This window comes from Protopterus annectens, chromosome 6.part0 (genome assembly GCF_019279795.1).
Source record: "Protopterus annectens isolate FY-2018-M chromosome 6.part0, PAN1.0, whole genome shotgun sequence".
NCBI classification, from domain to species: domain Eukaryota; kingdom Metazoa; phylum Chordata; order Ceratodontiformes; family Protopteridae; genus Protopterus; species Protopterus annectens.
Window position 1 is genome coordinate 978,446,633 of NC_056737.1, and position 20,324 is coordinate 978,466,956.

Sequence of the window (20,324 nt, forward strand, 5' to 3'; positions counted from 1 at the left end):
ATTTACCAGGACATTCCCTTATCTACCTATGAGGATTCAGATGCAGAGGATTCCATTCCCTCTACCTCCCCTCCAGGTGATTTTTCTTTTTGTGAAACCTTGCATACCTTATGAGAGCATTTCAGCTGGGAATGCCAGAACTATCCACAGTCCAAAAAGAGACTCAGAGTTTCTAGACTTACCTCAGCACAGGCCTCTAGTTATACCCCCTGTCCTGGATACTGTAGATGATGTCTTCATAGAATCCAGTCTTACTCCCGATACTTTACCACCAGCTCCTAGAAAGCCTGACAGGTACTACAGAGTACCTGACTCACACAAATTTCTTTTTAAAAATCCCACTGTGGATCCAGAGACCATTTCCAGGGACCTAAAGGTATTAAGGCTACTACAGCCAAGATCCCTACCCCTTCGGACGGGGATTCTAGAACTTTAGACAGATGGGGTAAGAAGGTATATACCGCTGCACTCTTGCAGTAAGGGCTTTAAATTGCAAGATGTTCTTTGTGTTTCACTGTTGCAGTCATTACATTTGGGTAATCTGCTGGCAGGTTGCCCTCAGTCGGACTGATTAACAAAGTCTTGGGTCATGCGTTGGTTGCTGTCCCTTCTTCCATGACGTCAGGTCATCAAGGGTATAAAACATGCAGCCGACGTCATTACATCAGTCTTTCTTGCCGTGCGGTGCCTGAAGCAGAAGCAGTTCGCAAGTGCCAGTCAGCCGACTCATGAAATTTTCGTTTTCAAGTTTCAAAACCAAAGTTTTCAACTTAAAGCTAAGTACCCCCGTTGGGGAAACTTTTTCTTGCTCCTTACCGATGTCAGTAAAAGTTAATAATTGCATTACTTGTGAGAAGCAAATACCTCCATAAGGATTTTCATTCGTACTGTATTCCTTGCCTAGGCCCTGACCACAACGTACCTTGCTGTCAATTTTGTGTTTTATTTAATCGGTGCACTATCCATCGTCGGTACATTTTTACCTGTAAATATTTCGGTTCTCGTTTTAATTATCCAGAAATGATGTCAGTTAGCCATCTGACTACCGGAATTTCAAAAAAAAAAAATGCAAAGATAAAGACAGAGACAGGCCGTTGAGGCCCAAAACTGCTGCTAACGCTTCTCCTTCCTCCAAAACAAGGGGCTACCGTTCACACTATCCCCTGCCATCCAGACCCTAACTACAGACACATCAGACTGTGCATGGGGGGGCTCATCTGGCAGGGAAGTGCATTCAGGGCAAATGGAACCCAAATCAATCAAAAATAAGTGTGACAGCCTTCAAGGACTACATTCATCCAGGACAACTTATGGTAAAGACTGACAGCACCATGGTTATGTGGTACATAAACAAGCAGGGGGGTACACATTCCTACCCCCTCTGCAGACTAGCCATGGCATTGTGGAACACAGCCTTGAGCTACCAAGTGCACCTACAAGCTCAATTCCTGCCAGGAAAATTGAATACAGTGGCAGACGGACTAAGCAGAAATCTCATGGACCCACACGAGTGGAAACTGGAACCACGGATTTTCAACATGTTGGCAAGTAAATGGGGGAGCCCATACATAGAAATATTTGCCTCTGCCCAGAACTACCAGTTGGACAAATTTTGCACAAGGATTCCTCAGAAAAAGCATGGAAAGTGGATACTCTGTCCTTCAGCTGGAAAAACCTATCCGTCTACGCCTTTCCCCCTCTGCTCTCCAAAGTTCTGCTAAAAGTCAAGCAGGACAAACCAAAAATGATCTTGATTGCTCCAGACTGGCCACGCCAACACTGGTACCCACTCCTGCGCAGTGTGTCACAAATATCTCCATGGCACCTGCCTCAGGCCCCTTCCTTTACTGTCTCAGCAAGAGAACCAAATTCTGCATCCTCAGTTACCAACATTGAACCTTGCAGCTTGGCTAATCACTTAAATTCACCCTTAACATCCCTCAGCAAATCTGTGATGGATGTCATTTTGGAGGCGAGAAGACGTAGTACTAGAAAATCTTATGCTGATAAATGGCAAAGATTCTGTGCGTGGAATCTATCTCAAGGAATGAGCACAGCAGAGCCCAATTTACCTCAGATTTTACAATACTTAACTGAGATGCTTCACAAGGGCCTGTCTTTTTCCTCCATTAAGATCCATGCCTCAGCCGTTTCAGCTCATTATAGCACATAACATCCCCTCTTCTCTCATCCTGTGCTCAAGCAGTACCTCGAGGGGCCAAAAACTTGAAACCACCCAGGAGAGCTCCAGCCCCTGCCTGGGACCTTAACTTTGTATTGGAGAAACTCACTCTACCTCTTTTCGAGCCAGCTGCAACTGCAGACTTAAAATTTCTTTCTTGGAAAGCAGCCTTCCTTCTTGCAATCACTTCAGCTAGAAGGATATCTGAGTTGCAGGCCCTTATGGCAGTGGAGCCTTTCATCATTTTTCATGCGGACAGGGTGTCACTCAGGATCTATCCATCCCTCATGCCCAAGGTGGTATCCAGTGTGGCTCTTAATCAGTCTATTCATTTGCCTACTTTCTTTCCCAAAGCACAGAACAAAGGGGAATGGATTCTGCATTCATTGGATGTGCACAGACAACTTAGGTTCTACTTGGACAGGACTAAAACTCGAAGAAAATCTTAACTGCTGGTAGCATTTGCTGCAGGGCAGAGGGAAAGGCTATTTCAAAACAAACTATGTCTAAACAGATAAGCCACTGCATTCATTTCTGCTGTAAGCACCATGGAAAACCTATCCCCCAGGGGATCATATCTTATTCCACCAGGGCTGCATTTACTGCTGCCTTTCTCAGAGGTGTTTCTACCAGGGATATTCTAGAAGCTGCTACCTGGAGTTCAATTCATACTTTCACCAAGCATTATCATTTACCAGTTTTCTCTAAATACAGAGCTGGCTTTGCCACTGCTGTCTTGCAGGGCCTTGTAGCTTGTTCTAATGCTTTATAAATCCATCCTCCCAACCATAGCTTTGTGAATCTACCCAAATGTAATGACTGCAACAGTGAAACACGATGAACATAGTACAGATGCTCATCGTGTTTCACTGTTGCAGTCATCACAATTAGGTGGTCCTGCTGGCAGGCAGCCCTCAGTCGGCCGGAATTCCAAAGTCTTGGTCCGGTGTCGGCTGCTGTCGCTTCTTCCCTGACGGTGGTGCGCCAGGGATATTTAGGTTGCAGCCAGCGCCATTTTCTTCAGTCTTTCTTGCGCGGTGCCCAAAGCAAAGCAGTTTGCAAGTGCCGGTCGGCCGATTCCTGAGATTTTCGTGTTTGAATTTCAAATCAGAAGTCTTCATTAAAGCTAAGTTCCCCATTGGGGAAACTTTTTTTTTTCTTGCTCCAGACCGATGTCAGAAAAAGTTAATAACTGTATTTCTTGTGGAAAGCAAATACCTCATAAGGACTTTCATTCCTATTGTATTCCTTGCCTAGGCCCTGACCACGAAGTTGCTAGTTGTCGGTTTTGTGCTAGATTTAACCAACGCACTATAAAGCATTGGTACGACTTTGCTTTTCATTATTTTGGCAGACGATTTAATTACACAATGTTGTCGGATAGCCATCTGACTACTGGAATTCACAAGAAACGCAGAGAAAAGGAAAAAGACAGGCCTCCGCGGTCCAAAACTGATGACGATATTTCTCCTAAGCCAGTTGCTGGTTCGTTGGTCCTAAGTGAGGTGCTTTCACATTTCCTGACGCCCGCCACTTTTGAACCACAGGCCGATACCGACTCCCATGAGGAGACGACTAGGCCTTTAGAAACTCAAGGGACAGGATCTTGGGATACTATCCCCTCAGATGGGTCCAGAACCACTTTGCAGGCACCAGCTTCTGAGGGTGTTTTCAGGCCTACTCAACTATATGTTAAACGACTTCAGCTTCAAAGGCAAAGACTAAAGTACCCTCAAAGATAAAGAAACAAGTACAGCATTCTTATGATCAGGCCTCCAGACCTAAAAAGCAGATGCTTAAGATGGCCGAAGACCTACTTACTTTGATCAGGGTCTCACATCCCCCTCCTGATAAGAGGCCTAGGCAAGAACCAGATGATGATTCTTCTGATCAGGCTTCCATTTCTTATGATTCTTCCTCTGATCAGGAATATTCTCCCCCCCCCCATGAGGATTCTGATGCTGAAGAATCTATCCCTTCAGCCTCTCCTCCTGAGGATTATTCTTTTGGGGAAACTCTGCATGACACGAGGGAGCATTTCCACTGGGAAAGTCAAGATTACTCAGAATCTACGAAAAGGCTCAGGGACTTCCTTTTACTCCCTCAACTTACTCCCTTAGCTATACCACATGTGCTAGACATAGTCCAGTATGACCCCTGATTCCTTACCTCTGGCTCCAGTCAAGCCGGATAGATATTACAGGGTTCCAGATTCTCATAAATTCCTTTTCAAAACCCTGCTGCTGACCCAGAAACTATCTCTCAGGGTCCCAAGGGGGTCAAGGCTGCCACTGCTAAAAACCCTGTCCCCTCCAACAAGGAATCTAGGGCTCTGGACAGATGGGGAAAAAGATTTATACTTCTGCAACCTTGGCTATAAGGGCCTTAAATTGTCAGTTTCATATGCTTAAATATCAACAATATCTTATGTCATTGCTTAAACAGAAAATGTTGACAATAACTGAATGTACAGAAAATAAAGAAATGCAGGATTTATTGCATGCAACTGAACAGGTGGGAAAACATACTTTGCAATGTGGTTTTGATTATTTGCAGGCCTCTTGCAGGGCCGCAGTAACAGGTACTGTCATTCGGAGGCATGCTTGGTTAAAGGAACAAAGTCTTACCTGATCATATTAAAGCAAAATTACTAGATGCTCCTTTACAACATGATGTTTTGTTTGGTGTTAAAGCAAAAGAGGTGTTAAAGAAAATGGAAGACAAAGCCAAATCTATGTCAACAGTCAAGGATTTTTTACAGGTTCAACCTCCAAGGTTTAGCAGATACTGGCCTTTTAAGAATTGGTCCTTTCCTATTTCAGACAGACCACAAAGGGGCAGATATAGGTGCCCTAGAGGGAGATCCCAGCCCTAGGGCTCATACAGGCGTAGGCAGTGCGGTGCGTCTACTCCAAAGGGTGGAGAAAGAAAAGTCACAGCCATACAGGAAGCAGTCCCAATGACTTCCCCTTGCCAGTACCAAGCACTTATCTTCAAGCAGCCCCTTTAGGCGGAAAATTAGCACTTTTTTGGCAAAATTGGCTCCTAATAACCCAGGGCAAATGGGTCTTAGACATAGTAACAAGGGGCTAGTTTCATTTCCATACCCTACCAACGGCAAACGGATGGCCAGATCTGCCAAATCAATGGGCAGAGGCACAAAAACAAGTATTATCCCTCATGGACATGAGGGCCATTCAGCAAGTACCAGAACCAGAGCAGGGACTAGGATTTTACTCAAGGCTTTTCCTGGTCCCCAGAAAGGACAAAACATGGAGACCAATTCTAGACTTATCGATTCTAAACACTTATCTGGATATTCCAAAATTCAAAATGTTGATGCTGCAGTAGCTTCTACCCATGCTGGGCAAGAATGCTTGGCTGGTAACCTTAGACCTAAAAGAGGCATATCTGCATGTCCTAATCAGGCCAGCATGCAGAAAGTACCTAAGTTTCAAAGCTGGCTCGAAACACTGCCCTTTGGCTTATCTACTGAACCCAGGGTCTTCACAAAGTGCCTGGCACCAGTAATGGCATTCTGCAGACAAAGAGGAATAAAAATATACCCCTATTTGGACGATTGCGTCATTCAAGCAGAGAACAAAGACCTCCTACTACAGCATCTGGCTTTTTGTAAAAAAAAAAAAAAAAAAAAAAAAAAATGCTAGCATGCTTGGGGTACACAGTAAACGAAAAGAAAACAAAACTAGTGCCCGCCCAACAGGTAATATTCCTGGGTGCAAATCTAGATACTACGACCCAGATGGCTTATCTCACGCCAGACAAACAAAGGCAACTGGCTACCTATTTCAAAATGTTGGCTACAAAGACCCAGCTATCTGTAAAAAAAACTCTGCAGGCCTTGGGCTTCATGGCATCCTGCATTCTAATAATTCCATATGCAAGACTGCATATGAGGAAACTACAGTGGTATCTAAAAAGTGTTTGGTCTCAACATTGCCACAGCCTGGAAACAACTATTACAATTATACCCTGCCTACAACAGGAATTTCGATGGTGGGCAAAGGCCTATCACCAGAACAAGGGACAGCCATTTACAATAACCCCAGCCAAACAAACCTTAACAACGAATGCATCAGATTATGCCTGGGGAGCCCACTTGGCAGGAAGATGTATTCAAGGCACATGGGCGGAATACCAAAAGCATCTTTATATCAATCTAAAAGAGATGCTACCTGTTCAGAACGCCCTGACGGGCTTCACGGACCTGATTCTTCCAAGACATCTATTAATAAAGACGGAAAACACCACAGTTATGTAGTACATAAACAAGCAGGGGGGCACTCACTCCTACCCCCTTTGCAGACTAGCCATGACTCTGTGGGACACAGCATTGAATTATCAAGTACATCTGCAGGCACAATTCCTGCCAGGAAAAATATACACTCTGGCAGACGAACAAAGCAGAAACCTCATGGTTCCCCACAAATAGAAATGGATCCACAAGTCTTCAACATGATAATAAGGAAATGGGGATGCCCGGACATAGATCTATGTGCATCTCCCCACAACTGCCAACTAAAGACTTTCTGCACAAGGAGTTATCACAGACAAGCATTGAAAGTGGATGCCCTATCCTTCAGCTGGAAAAATTTGTCAGTATATGGCTTTCCCCCACTGCCTCTCCTCCCCAAAGTGCTATTAAAAGTCAGACAAGAAAAGCCAAAGATGATACTGATTGCCCCAGACTGGCCCCACCAGTACTGGTACTCAACCCTAAGGAACCTGTCACAAGGACCAGCCTGGATCTTACCTCAAACTCCACATCTACTCTCTCAGAAAAACAATCAGATTCTGCACAGTCAACTCAAGACATTAAATCTGGCAGCATGGCAGATACTGTAGCCACACAAAGCACGCCCCTCACCAAACAAGTAAAGGATGTCATCTTGGAGGCCAGAAGGCTTAGTACTAGAAAATCTTATGCTGGAAAATGGAAGAGATATTCTGTGCTTGGAACCAAGCTCAGGGAATTGACACAGCAGTACCAAATATTCCTCAAATTTTACAGTACTTAACAGAGATGTTGCACAAAGGCCTATCCTTTTAATCTATAAAGATTCATGCTTCTGCAATTTCAGCCCATTACAATACTGATCTGCCAACCCTTATTAAGGCAGTACCTTAGAGGAGCCAAAAACCTGAGGCCTCTTAGGAGATCACCATTCCCTGCATGGGACCTTTTAGAGAAGCTCTCTCTACCTCCTTTTGAGCCAGCTGCTACTGCTGATATCAAGTTCTTATCTTGGAAAACAGCTCTGCTCCTAGCAATAACCTCTGCAAGATGAGTTTCAGAGCTACAAGCACTCATGGCTGTGGAATCTTTTATTATTTTTCATCCAGACAGGGTTTCTCTAAGGACAAACCCAACTTTTATGCCTAAAGTAGTATCAAGAGTAGCCCTTAACCAAACTATTCATCTGCCTACTTTCTATCCAAACCCACAGAATAAAGAGGAGAGAATTCTGCATTCTTTGGACATACACAGACAGCTACGTTTCTATTTGAGCAGAACCAAAGCTTTCAAGAAGACAGAGCAATTACTAGTGGCATATGCTGCAGGACCACAAGAAAAGGCCATCACAAAGCAAACTATTTCCAAGTGGATTGGCCACTGCATCTGTTTCTGCTATTCTCATCATGGCAAACCAGTACCTAACAACATTAGGCCACATTCCAGCAGAGCTGCAGCCACATCAGCAGCCTTCCTCCGGGGGGTACCACCAAAGACATTTTAGAGGCTGCTACATGGAGTTCAGTGAACACCTTTACCAAGCACTACAATTTACCTCTCTACTCTAAATCCAGGGCAGGCTTCACCACTGCAGTCCTACAGGGCCTCATAGCCGCTCCTAATGCTGTTTAGCTCCATCCTCCCATCCATAGCTTTGGGATTCAACCCAATTGTGATGACTGCAGCAGTGAACACGATGAACATAGTACAGTTGTGTACACGTACCATAAATGTAGATGTTCGAGTGTATTCACTGTTGCATTCTGGGTTACCCTCCCTCCAGCCCCCATATTTTTTCTGGGACTCATCTATACTTCTGTATTCTATACTACCTATGTGGTGTATTTGCTTGTAGAGGAGAGCATTGTTTATTTTGGTGCATGCATGTTTTATTGGCATATCTTATTAGCCTTTTGTTGGGCTCCTGACATCTGGGGCAAGAAAAACTGAAGAAAATGGCGTCAGCTGTAACCTAATTACCCCTAGCGCACTGAGGTCAGGGAAGAAATGACAGCAGCTGACGCCGGACCAAGACTTTGGAATTCTGGCCAACTGAGGGCTGCCTGCCAGCAGATAACCCAGTTGTGATGACTGCAACAGTGAATACACTCGAACATCTACATTTATTGTAAGTGTACACAACTGTGCTTTGTGTACACTCACTGTTGCAGTCCTTGTTACCCTCCCTCCAGCCCCCTGTTTTTCTCTGACTATATCTGCTTTCTGTTACTATGCTTAAAAGCCTTTTTGGGGTATTTTCTTTTGGTTGGAGGTATATATTTCTGTGTTTTAAATTTTATTTTGCTCCCCATTCTGGGGCAGTTGACATCTAGGGCAAGAAGAACTGAGGTAATGACGTCGGCTGCTTGTTTTATACCTCTGACGACCTGACTTCATGGAAGAAGGGACAGCAACCGACGCAGGACCCATGACTTTGTTAATCAGGCTGATTGAGGGCAACCTGCCAGCAGATTACCCAAATGTAATGACTGCAACAGTGAATACTCTCGAATATCTACATTTATGGTAAGTGTACACAACTGTACTTTTCACATGTTGAAGTACCAGCAGCATATTATGGAACTAATTAAACAGAAAATGTTGTTGCTTCCAGATTGTGCAGAGAGTAAAGATTCACAAGAGTTAATACATTCTGCAAACCAAGTTAGTAAACATATTTTGCAGTGTGGCTTTCATGCCTTAGAAGCTTCTTGGAGGGCTGCTATCACTGGGTCTGTACTAAGAAGGCATGTTTGACTGAAGGAACAAATCTTGCCAGACCATGTCAAAGCAAAATTACCAGATGCTCCATTAAACCAGGAATTTTTGCTTGGCACAAAAGCAGTTGTTCTTAAAAAGATGGGTGAAAAAGCTAAATCTATGCAAACTGTTAAGGATTTCTTACAGGTACACCCAGCTAGATTCAGTAGGCATTGGCCTTCTAAGAACTGGTCCTTTCCAGTTCCTCTCAGGCCTTCTCAGTCCAAGCCCAGGAGCAGCAGACCACCAAAACTACAGTCTCAGGGTATGCAGAGATCTAAGCAATGGAGTGCTCCCACCCTCAAAAACAGTGAGTGGTAAGCCACCCCCTTATGGAAAAAGTTCACAATGACTTTCCAATTCTCCTTCGCAGCCATACCCAAGTACTTGCACCCCTAGGAGGAAAATTCGCCCTTCAAGAAAAAAATTAGATTTCCATTACTCAGGACTGATGGGTTCTAAACACTGTATCCCAGGGATACAGATTCTACTTCCACTCACTGCCAACCCCCAGCGGGTTGCCAGACCTTTCTCCAAACCAGTGGGCAGAGGCTCAAAAGCAAGTACTTTTCCTTCTCCATATCAGGGCTATTCAAACCTGTTCCAGTAGAACAATGGGGACAGGGTTTCTACTCCAGACTGTTCCTGGTACCCAGAAAACAGAGCTCTTGGCAACCTATCCTAGATCTGTCCATTTTCAGCATTTCCCTGGTGGTCCCAAATTCAGAATGCTTACACTACATCAGCAGCTTCCTATGCTAGCCAAGGACTCCTGGCTATTCACACTAGACTTAAAAGAAGCTTATCTGCATATCCCCATAAGAGAATCTTGCAGGAAAAATCCACGTTTCAGAGCAGGCTCTATGCACTATCAGATGTTCTTCGTGTTTTACTGTTGTAGTCATCACATTTGGGTTATCTGCTTCCAGTAGCCCTCAGTCGGCCTGATTAACAAAGTCTTGGGTCCTGCGTCTTTTGCTGTCTCTTCTTCCATGACGTCAGGTCATCAGGGATATAAAACATGCAGCCGACGCCATTACATCAGTCTTTCTTGCTGTGCCCGAAGGAGAAACAGTTTGCAAATGCTGGTCGGCCGACTCCTGAAATTTTCGTTTTCAAGTTTCAGAACCCAAGTCATTAACTAAAAGCTAAGTACCCCGTTGGGGAAACTTTTTCTTGCTCTTAACCGATGTCAGTAAAAGTTAAATAATTGCATAACTTGTGGAAAACAAATACCTCATAAAGATTTTCATTCGTACTGTATTCCTTGCCTAGGCCCTGACCACGACGTACCTCGCTGTCGTTTGTTTGCCTTATTTAAACCACGAACTGTCCATCGTCAGTATATTTATGCTTCTAAATATTTTGGTGCTCTGTTCAATTATCCTGATATGTCTTCGGTTAGCCATCCGACTACCGACATTCCGAAAAAACGCAAGGATAAAGATAGAGACAGGCCGCCTAGGTCCAAAGCTGCCGACAACGCTTCTCCTAAGCCAGTCGCCAGTTTGCCCGTACTCAGTGAGGCACTTTTGCAGCCCCTAATATCCTCTACTTCTGATTTGCAGGCCTCTGCTGAGACCCATTTGGAGCCACAAGGTGCTTCAGCTGTGGATGTCTCTACCTTGGATGTGTCCGAAGCCGCTGTGCAGACACCGGCTTCTGAGGGTGTATTCAGGCCTACTGACTTGCGTATTAACCCGACACTGTCTTCTTCTTCAAGGTGTAAATCTCAAACCATGCCTGGAAAACTGATGCCCAGACTGCATGGTCAGATCTCTATGCCTAAAAACAAATTATAAGAATGGCTAAAGACCTTATTACTTTACTCAGGGGAAGGCAGCCTTATTAAGTGACCTAGGACTGAGTTTGTTTATGATACTTCTGACCAGGATTCTGAATTTTCTGTTTCCTCTGATGACCAGGATTTACCTTTATCTACCTATGATGATTCTGATGCTGAGGACTCTGTTCCCTCTGGTTTCCCCCAGAGAATTTCTCTTTTGGTGAAACCTTGCATACTCTCAGAGCATTTTCATTGGGAAATTCAGGATTTCTCTGATTCTAAAAAGAGGCTTAGGGATTTTGTACTCCTGCCCCAACACACGCCTTTAGCTATACCTCCTGTACTAGACATTGTTGATGATGCATTTGCAGAATCTAGCTTGGCCCCTGACTCTTTACCTCCTGCTCCCAGAAAACCTGATAGATATTACAGGGTCCCTGCCTCTCACAAGTTCCTTTTTAAAAATCCTACTGTAGATCCTGAGACCATTTCCCAGGGGCCCAAGGGCATTAAAGCTACTACTGCCAAAAATCCTACCTCCTCTGATAGAAACTCCAGGGCGCTGAATAGATGGGGTAAGAAGGTATACACTTCTGCAACTTTGGCCAATAGGGGCTTAAACTGCCAGTTTCATATGTTAAAGTATCAGCAGCATATTATTGGATTCCTTAAACAGAAAGTTACATTGATTCCTGATTGTGCTGAAAATAAGGATTTACAGGATTTATTGCATTCAGCTGAACAAGTTGGAAAACATACTTTGCAATGTGGTTTGACTCTCTAAAGGCATCTTGCAGGGCTGCTGTAATTGGGTCTATACTTAGAAGGCATGCTTAGCTTAAGGAACAAATCCCTACCAGATCATGTTAAAGCAAAATTACTGGATGCTCCCGTAAACCAGGACCTCCTGTGTGGCAACAAGGCAGAAGAAGTTTTTAAAAAAAAAAATGGAAGAAAAAGCTACATCTATGCAAATTGTTAACGATTTTTTACAAGTACAACCTCCAAGATTTAGTAGGCATTGGCCTTCCAAGAATTGGTCCTTTTCTGCCTCTTCCAGATCTTCTCAGTCCAAACAAAGATCCAGCAGTGCTCCCAGGCTGCAGTCCCAAGGTACGCACAGAACTAAGCAGTGGGGAGCCTCCACTTCCAAATCTGGGAATAATAAATCCCCCCCCCCATGGTAAACTGTCTCAATGACTTCCTTCTAAAACTTCCAAGCACTTATCAACTGACTGTCCCTTTGAGGGCAAAGATTGCTCTTCATGTAAAGAACTGGGAACTCATAACCCAGGACAAATGGGTTTTAAATATAGTGTCCCAGGGATACAGATTTCACTTCCACACGTTGCCAACACCAAGCGGGTGGCCAGATCTACCCCCACAATCATTGGGCAGAGGCTCAGAAACAAGTACTTTCCCTCTTAAACATGGGGGCTATTCAACTGGTACCAGAAGAGGAAAAGGGACAAGGTTTCTATTCAAGACTTTTCATGGTACCCAGAAAAGACAGTTCATGGCGTCCTATCCTGAACCTGTCTACTCTGAACACCTTTTTCATGATTCCAAAATTCAAAATGCTGACTCTTCACCAGTTGCTTCCTATGCTAGGCAAAGATGCCTGGTTTGCAGCACTAGATTTAAAAGAAGCATACCTGCACATCCCAGTTAGGGAATCTTGCAGAAGATACCTACCCTTCAAAGCAGACTACACACACTATCAGTTCTCTGCACTGCCTTTTGGCTTATCTACTGCACCCAGGGTATTCACAAAGTGCCTGGCTCCAGTTATTGCATTTTGCAGGCGAAGAAATATTCAAATATACCCATACCTGGATGATTGTCTGATTCAGGCAGAAAGCCCAGGACATACTTTTGAATCATCTGGCCTTTGTACAAACAGTGTTAACTTGTCTGGAGTGCACCATAAACGAAAAGAAATCACACCTGGTACCCTGTCAACAAATTATATTCCTGGAAGCATGCTTGAACACAACTTCCCAGATGGCTTTCCTCACGCCAGAGAAACAAATTCATTTGACAACCTACTTCAAACAAGTGGCCACAAAAACCCTGCTATCTGCAAGGCAAATACTGCAAGCCTTGGGGTTCATGGCCTCCTGCATTCTTCTAATTCCATGTGCAAGACTGCATATGAGGAAACTACAATGGTATCAAAAAAGCCTATGGTGTCAACATTCTCAGGATCTAGAAGCTATGATTCCTGTCATACCTTGCCTACGCCTAGAGTTCCATTGGTGGGCAGAGGCCTGCCACCAAAACAAGGGACTTACATTCACACTACCCCCTGCTGCCCAAACCCTAACAAACTCAGCAGACTATGCATGGGGGATCACCTGGCAGGGAAGTGCATTCAGGGCAAATGGAACCCAAGTCAAATGCACCTGCATATCGATCAAAGAGAAATGTTAGCTGTACAGAATGCTCTGACAGCCTTCAAAGACTACTTTCTTCCAGGACAACTAACGGTAAAGATGGACAGCACCACTGTTATGTGGTACATAAACAAGCAGGGGGGTACATATTTTTACCCCCTCTGCAGACTAGCCATGGCATTGTGGAACACAGCCTTGAGCTACCAAGCGCATCTACAAGCTCAATTCCTGCCAGGGAAATTAAATACAATGGCAGACGGACTAAGCAAAAACCTCATGGATCCACACAAGTGGAAACTGGAACGAAGGATTTTCAACATGTTGTCAAGCAAATGGGGAAGCCCCGATATAGACCTGTTTGGCTCCCCCCAGAACTACCAATTGGACATATTTTGCACAAGGACTCCCCACAAACAAGCTAGGAAAGTGGATGCTCTGTCCTTCAGTCTATGCCCCCCCCCCCGCCTCTGCTCTCCAAAGTACTTCTAAAAATCAAACAAGACAAACTAAGGATGATGTTGATTGCACCAGACTGGCCACACCAACACTGGTACCCCCTCTTGCACAGTGTGTCACGGTTGGCTCCATGGCACCTGCCTCAGACTCCTTCCCTGTTGTCTCAGCAGGAGAACCAGATTCTGCACTCTCAGCTTCCAACACTGACCCTAGCAGCCTGGCTACTTACCTAATCTCTCCTTTATCATTCCTCAATAAACCAGTGATGGATATCATTTTAGAGGAAAGGAGGCCTAGTACTAGAAAATCTTATGCTGAAAAATGGAAAAGATTCTGTGCCTGGAACCAATCTCAAGGGATGAGCACAACAGCGCCCAATTTACCTCAGATTTTACAATACTTAGCTGAGATGCTTCAGAAGGGCCTGTCTTTTTCCTCCATCAGAATTCATGCCTCAGCCATTTCAGCTTGTTATAACAAAGAACCTCCCCTATTCTCTCATCCACTGCTCAAGCAGTTCCTCAGAGGGGCCAAAAATGTAAGACCACCCAGGAGAGCTCCAACCCCAGCCTGGGACCATAACTTTGTCTTGGAGAAACTCACTCTTCTTTGTTTCGAGCCAGCTGCTACTGCATATTTAAAATTTCTTTCTTGGAAAACAGCTTTCCTTTTAGCAATCACTTCAGCAAGTATCTGAATTACTGGCCATTATGGCAATGGAGCCTTTCATCATCTTTCATACGGACAGGGTGTCCCTCAGAACCAATCCATCCTTCATGCCCAAGGTGGTATCCAGCGTGGCTTTTAATCGGTCCATTCATTTGCCAACCTTCCTCCCTAATCCACAGAACAAAGGGGAATGGATACTGCACTCCTTAGATGTGCACAGACAACTTAGATTCTACTTGGACAGGACTAAATCTCAAAGGAAATCTGAACAACTGCTGGTGGCATTTGCTGCAGGGGCAGAGGGGAAGGCTATTTCAAAGCAAACCATTTCTAAATGGATAGGCCATTGCATTTGTTTCTGCTATAAGCACCATGTAAAACCTATCCCACAGGGGATCAGACCCCACTCAACCAGGGCTGCATCATACCTCTACAGCCTTTCTCAGAGGCGTCCGTACCAGGGAGATCCTAGAAGCTGCTACCTGGAGTTCTGTATATATTTTCACCAAGCATTATCATTTGCCAATTTTCTCTAAATCCAGAGTCCGCTTTGCCACTACAGTCTTGCAGGGCCTTATAGCTGGGCCTAATGTTTTCTAAATTTGTCCTCCCAACCTTAGCTTTGGGAATCTACCCAAATGTGATGACTGCAACAGTGAAACATGAAGAACATAGTACAGTTGTGTACACTTACCATAAATGTAGATGTTCAAATGTATTCATTGTTGCAGTCCTGATTACCCTCCCTGCAGCCCCCTGACTTCTTTTAACGGTACCTCTACTTTCCTTTACTGTGCTTAAAAGGCTTTCTGGTACATTTGCTTTTTTGTTGGAGATATATTCTTGGATATTTATATATTTAATTGCTTCCCATTGCAGGGGCACCTGACATCTGTGGCAAGAAAAACTGATGTAATGGCATTGGCTGCATGTTTTATACCCCTGCCAACCTTACGTCACGGAAGAAGAGACAGAAACCGACACAGGACCCAAGACTTTGTTAATCAGGCCGACTGAGGGCTACTGCAAGCAGATTACCCAAATGTGATGACTACAACAGTTAATACACTCGAACATCTACATTTATGGTAAGTGTACACATCTGCACTTTTCTTCTGAGTACCAGGATTTGCCCCTATCTACCTATGAGGATTCTGATGCAGAGGATTCCATTCCCTCTGCTTCCCCTTCAGAAGATTTTTCCTTTGGTGAAACCTTGCACACTCTTGCGGAGGATTTCCTCTGGGAAAGCCAGGATTACTCTGATTCCAAAAAGAGGCTTAGGGAATTCTTACTCTTCCCTCAACACAGGCCTTTAGCTATACCTCCTGTTCTGGACATTGTAGATGATGCCTTCTTGGAATCTAGCCTGTCCCCAGACACTTGACTTCCAGCTACCTGAAAACCTGACTGGTATTACAGAGTACCTGACTCTCACAAGTTCCTCTTCAAGAATCCTACTGCAGATCCATCCTCTTCAAGAATCCTACTGCAGATCCAGAGACCATTTCCCTAGGACAAAGGGCATTAAGGCTACTGCTGCCAAAAATTCTACCCCCTCTGATAGAGATTCTAGGGCCTTGGACAGATGGGGTAAGAACGTGTACACTTCTGCTACTTTGGCCATTAGGGCCTTAAATTGCCAGTTTCATATGTTAAAGTATAAGCAGCATATTATGGGACTACTTAAACAGAAAATGATGATTATTCCTGACTGTGCTGAACATAGAATTACAGGATTTAATGCATTCTGCTGAACAAGTTGGTAAACATACTTTGCAATGTGGTTTTGACTCTTTAGAAGCATCTTGCAGGGCTGCTGTCACTGGGTCTGTACTTAAAAGACATGCTTGGCTTAAGGAGCAAAACTTGCCAGATCATGTTAAAGCTAAATTATTGGTTGCTCCCTTAAACCAAGACTGCCTGTTTTGCAAGAAAGCAGAAGTTGTCCTCAAAAAGATGGAGGAAAAAGCTAAAGCTATGCAAACTGTTAAAGATTTCCTGCAAGTGTAGCCTCCCAGATTTAGTAGGAATTGGCCTTCAAATAATTGGTCCTTTCCAGTCTCTTCCAGGCCTTCTCCGTCCAAACACAAGAGCAGAAGACCACACCTAGGTTACAGTCTCAGGCTACACACAGGCCTAGGCAGTGGGGGCTCCCAGTTCCAAAACAGGAATTAGTAAGACACCCCCCCTATGGAAAAATGTCACAATGACTTAACCTTAGCCCTGCTCAACTGCCTGCTCCCTTAGGAGGAAAGCTCGCCATGCATGCAAAAAACTGGAAACTCATTACCCAGGACAAATGGGTTTTAAATATAGATGTTATGTGGTCCAATCTCGCCTACATTCTTTACTCACGGGTTTGGAGCAGAGTATCGGCTCCGACTCTGCCAACTTTTTATTTTCTAGCACAAAGTCTCTAATTGGCTGGGCTAAACAGGTATCCCATGTTGCACTGCTCCATAGCCCCAGATCTCATTTGCCGCTCGTGTAGCTAGGACGTGGTCTCGCTTGGCTGTGGCTAAGTACCTTTAAAACTTCTTTTTCTATCAGGAAATTGTGTTTTTTTTGCAAACAAAAAAGCTATTTTAATAGTTGTTTGTCCTTGTTAGTGTGGTGATTTGTTGTGAGTGTTTTTTTTGGGGTGTCCCTTCTGTTCCAGCGGGCTAGGCCCGTTTAAATTAGAGGACCTAGTCCTTCACTTTTATTGTGTAGTTTTTCATTGTTTCGTGTGTCTGTTAGAGAGTAGTTTCATTTTTACTGTGTGTAGACTTCCAAAGAACCGTTTGAGTTACAGATTCTTTGGCTGTGTTGTTGTGACTGTAGTTTCCCACCTTTCCGTTTTTCGGCCTGTTGCTTGTGTGTGAACTTGGCACTTTAATCTTGTAAAGATGTCTAAGGATCAAAAGGAACATAAACCTTCGGGTTTTAAGAAATGTTCCAAATGTAACTACAAGATGTCCATTACAGATGAACATTCCGTTTGTGTATACTGTCTCGGGGCAATTCATTTACAAGAGTCCTGTAGTTTGTCACGCCTTCAGTCCGAGGGTACTACAGGAAAGGAAAAACAAACTTATACTGAAGGGTCTCCTAAAACCTTCCTTTGAGGAGTCCTTAGACTCTTCCTCTAGTACTCAGTCTAAGGCTTCGAAGGCAAAGAAGAGATCTCCGGCTCCGTCTGTCTCCTCGGAGCTGCTGGAGAAGACTTCTAAACTGGATTCTACCTCCTCGGCTCCTTTGTCCTCGGGGCTGCAGGAGGTATCTGTTGTGCTGGAATCGACCTCGGCTCCAATTCTATTGGAATCCATTCGGAGCCAGTCGACCAGTGTTAGGCATGGGTCTCCAGATAGGAGATCCCAATCTCCATCTGTTTCCTCCAGATCCTCCAGGCTTTTTGATTTGGATGTTGATAGGGTGGCTCAGAGGCTCCTGCAGTCACCGGTGTTGGCAAAATTATTTTCGGCTCCGACCCAGTTGGCTCCGGAGCCTGTCCTTATACTTGTACCAATGGTTCCTCCTCCGAGCACCTCTTTGTCTTCAGAGCCGGAGTGCTCCGCTCCGAGTGATGTTCTTGTTCCGGTTCTGATACCCCTCAAGGGTTTATTAGTACCGACGTCAGCTCCAACCATGTCGGCTCCGTCCTCTGGTTTCGGAACTTGAGTTCCCTCCGTCGGGCCTGAGGGGATACTTCGGGATTCCTGTCGGTTCCGAGCCTCCCTCTCGGCGCATCGGCTTGGGGAACCTCGACTCCGGTCGTTGCCTCGGAGGCTGGTCCGTCCTCTGATTCGGGGGGACCCGCCTTCGAGGCCATGAGGAGCGCACTGGCCAGATCCTCAGTTACATCACCCGGGTCGGTCATTCTGTCACCTTCCACCCCGGCTAGAGCCTCTGATGCCCCCCATCAGTGGATGGCGGAGCCCAAAGGTCTGGGGATACCCCCATGAGCGGTCCCCAACTTTCTGTGGGCCCCTCTTGTGCCAGAGGAGCCCCCAAGAAAGTTGTGCAAGAGGAAGCACATAGACTCCCAGGATGAGTCTCTCACTTCTGATACCGACCTCCAGGAGTCAGAGGGGTCCCTCAAGTCATCCTCCGATGACGTCTCTTTCTCCGACATCCTAGAGAATTTGAGGCAGAGAGGCGACTGGCCGTCCAAGACCCCCTCTGAGGAGGAGTCTGTATTCCTCAAGGCCCTTGGTGCTCACCCCTCCGCCTCCTGGGTGTCTCCACCCTTCGGTGAACTCCTGGATTTGATTTGTCGAAGGGTGTGGGAGAGTCCTGATTCGGTGGAACCGGTACCCAGATGGCCTAACAAGCTTCTTTCAGCTCCCCCGGGGAAAGTGTTCCTGTCCAAAGGGGTTACTGTAGATGCCATGGTGGTGGCGGCGGCCACTCAGCAGGAAGTAGCAGAGTCTTCTTCCTCTGTCCATCCCCCTAACAAGGAGTCCAGGAGTATGGACCGGTACGGGAAGCGTACCCTTTCATCAGCGACCTTCACCTGCGGTTGCTGAATTACCTTTGTCATTTTACTCTGCTCCAGAGAGATCTCCTTAAGGAGTTAGGAGATACTCTGATGGGTAACATACCTGAGGCGGTAGCGCAGACTGTTAACACCCAGTTGTTTACCCTTGGTTCGATTGTCAACCCGTCCATGAGGCTCATATCTTATGCAGCCAAAGGGGCGAGTAGGGCAGCTAGTTGAGGAGTAGCCCTCAGGAGGCAAGCCTGGATGCCCTGTGTCATTTCAGGGAGGCCTTCAAGTCTTCCTTCACTGACGCTCCCTTTGATGTGTCCTCACTCTTCAGGACCAAAGTGAAAGACACCCTCACCAGATGGGAGCAAGAGGGAAAGACACTGTCTGCCGTAGGGGTCCATTTTTCCCTTCCTTCTAGGGCTTACCCCAAGGCTCAGAGTGGAGGGAAAATGTGGTTCAAAAAATCACAGAAGTCTTTCCCTGCCGCTCAAGGTGTGTCCCCTCCAAAGGCAGAGGAGGTGGAGGCTATTCTGGAAGACATCGCCCCAGGGGCAGAGGAGGCCTCAGCAACTCGGGAGACAGTGATTCCTTTTGCGGGTCTTCCTGCCATCATTCCTGTGCTATTCCGGAGCCAGTCGGGGGCCACATTTCATTGTACCCGGAAGCCTAGGAAAGCATCACCCAGGATTGATGGGTGCTTCGAATAGTTACCGGAGGTTATACCATCCACTTTTTATCAGAGCCCCCTCCAGGCAAAAGAATCCTGGACGTTCCACCCAGTCAACGGGATCAAGCAGCACTAGAAATTTCAAAGCGGCTGGAAAAAGGAGTCATCCAACTGGTCCCCTCAGACCAAATCAGATTAGGGACTTACTCAAGACTCTTTTTGGTGCTGAAAAGAACAGGGGACCTGAGACCCATCCTGGATCTCAGCAGATTGAATCACTACATTCTGAAGTCCAAGTTCCGAATGGTCACCCTCCAGTCCATTTTCCCATTGCTGGGAAAAGAAGTATGGATGTGCTCCATCGACCTCAAGGATGCTTACTACCATATCAAAATGGACAGGGCATCCAGGAGTCACTTGCACTTCCGGCTGGGAGCCAGTCATTTCCAGTTTCATGCCCTGCCCTTTGGTCTCACCATGACCCCCAGGGTGTTCACCAAGTGTTCGGCGGTGGTGACAGCTCACCTGAGACGTCAAGGATTCCAAGTGTTTCCATACCTCACCGCCCCCACCAGGCATCTTCTCATTCAAGCCAGGGAAACTACCATTACCCTCTGTCAATGACTAGGAATTACCTTGAACTGGGGAAAGTCTGCCTTGCTGCCCTCACAGCGTGTTA

The 20,324-nt window shown here is 45.5% G+C and overlaps 1 protein-coding gene across 1 annotated transcript in view; it reads left to right on the forward strand.

The window, feature by feature from the left end:
* DICER1 (dicer 1, ribonuclease III) overlaps positions 1 to 20,324 on the forward strand; it is a gene marked incomplete in the record, with an annotated part of 1,877,097 nt that overhangs the window by 758,906 nt on the left and 1,097,867 nt on the right.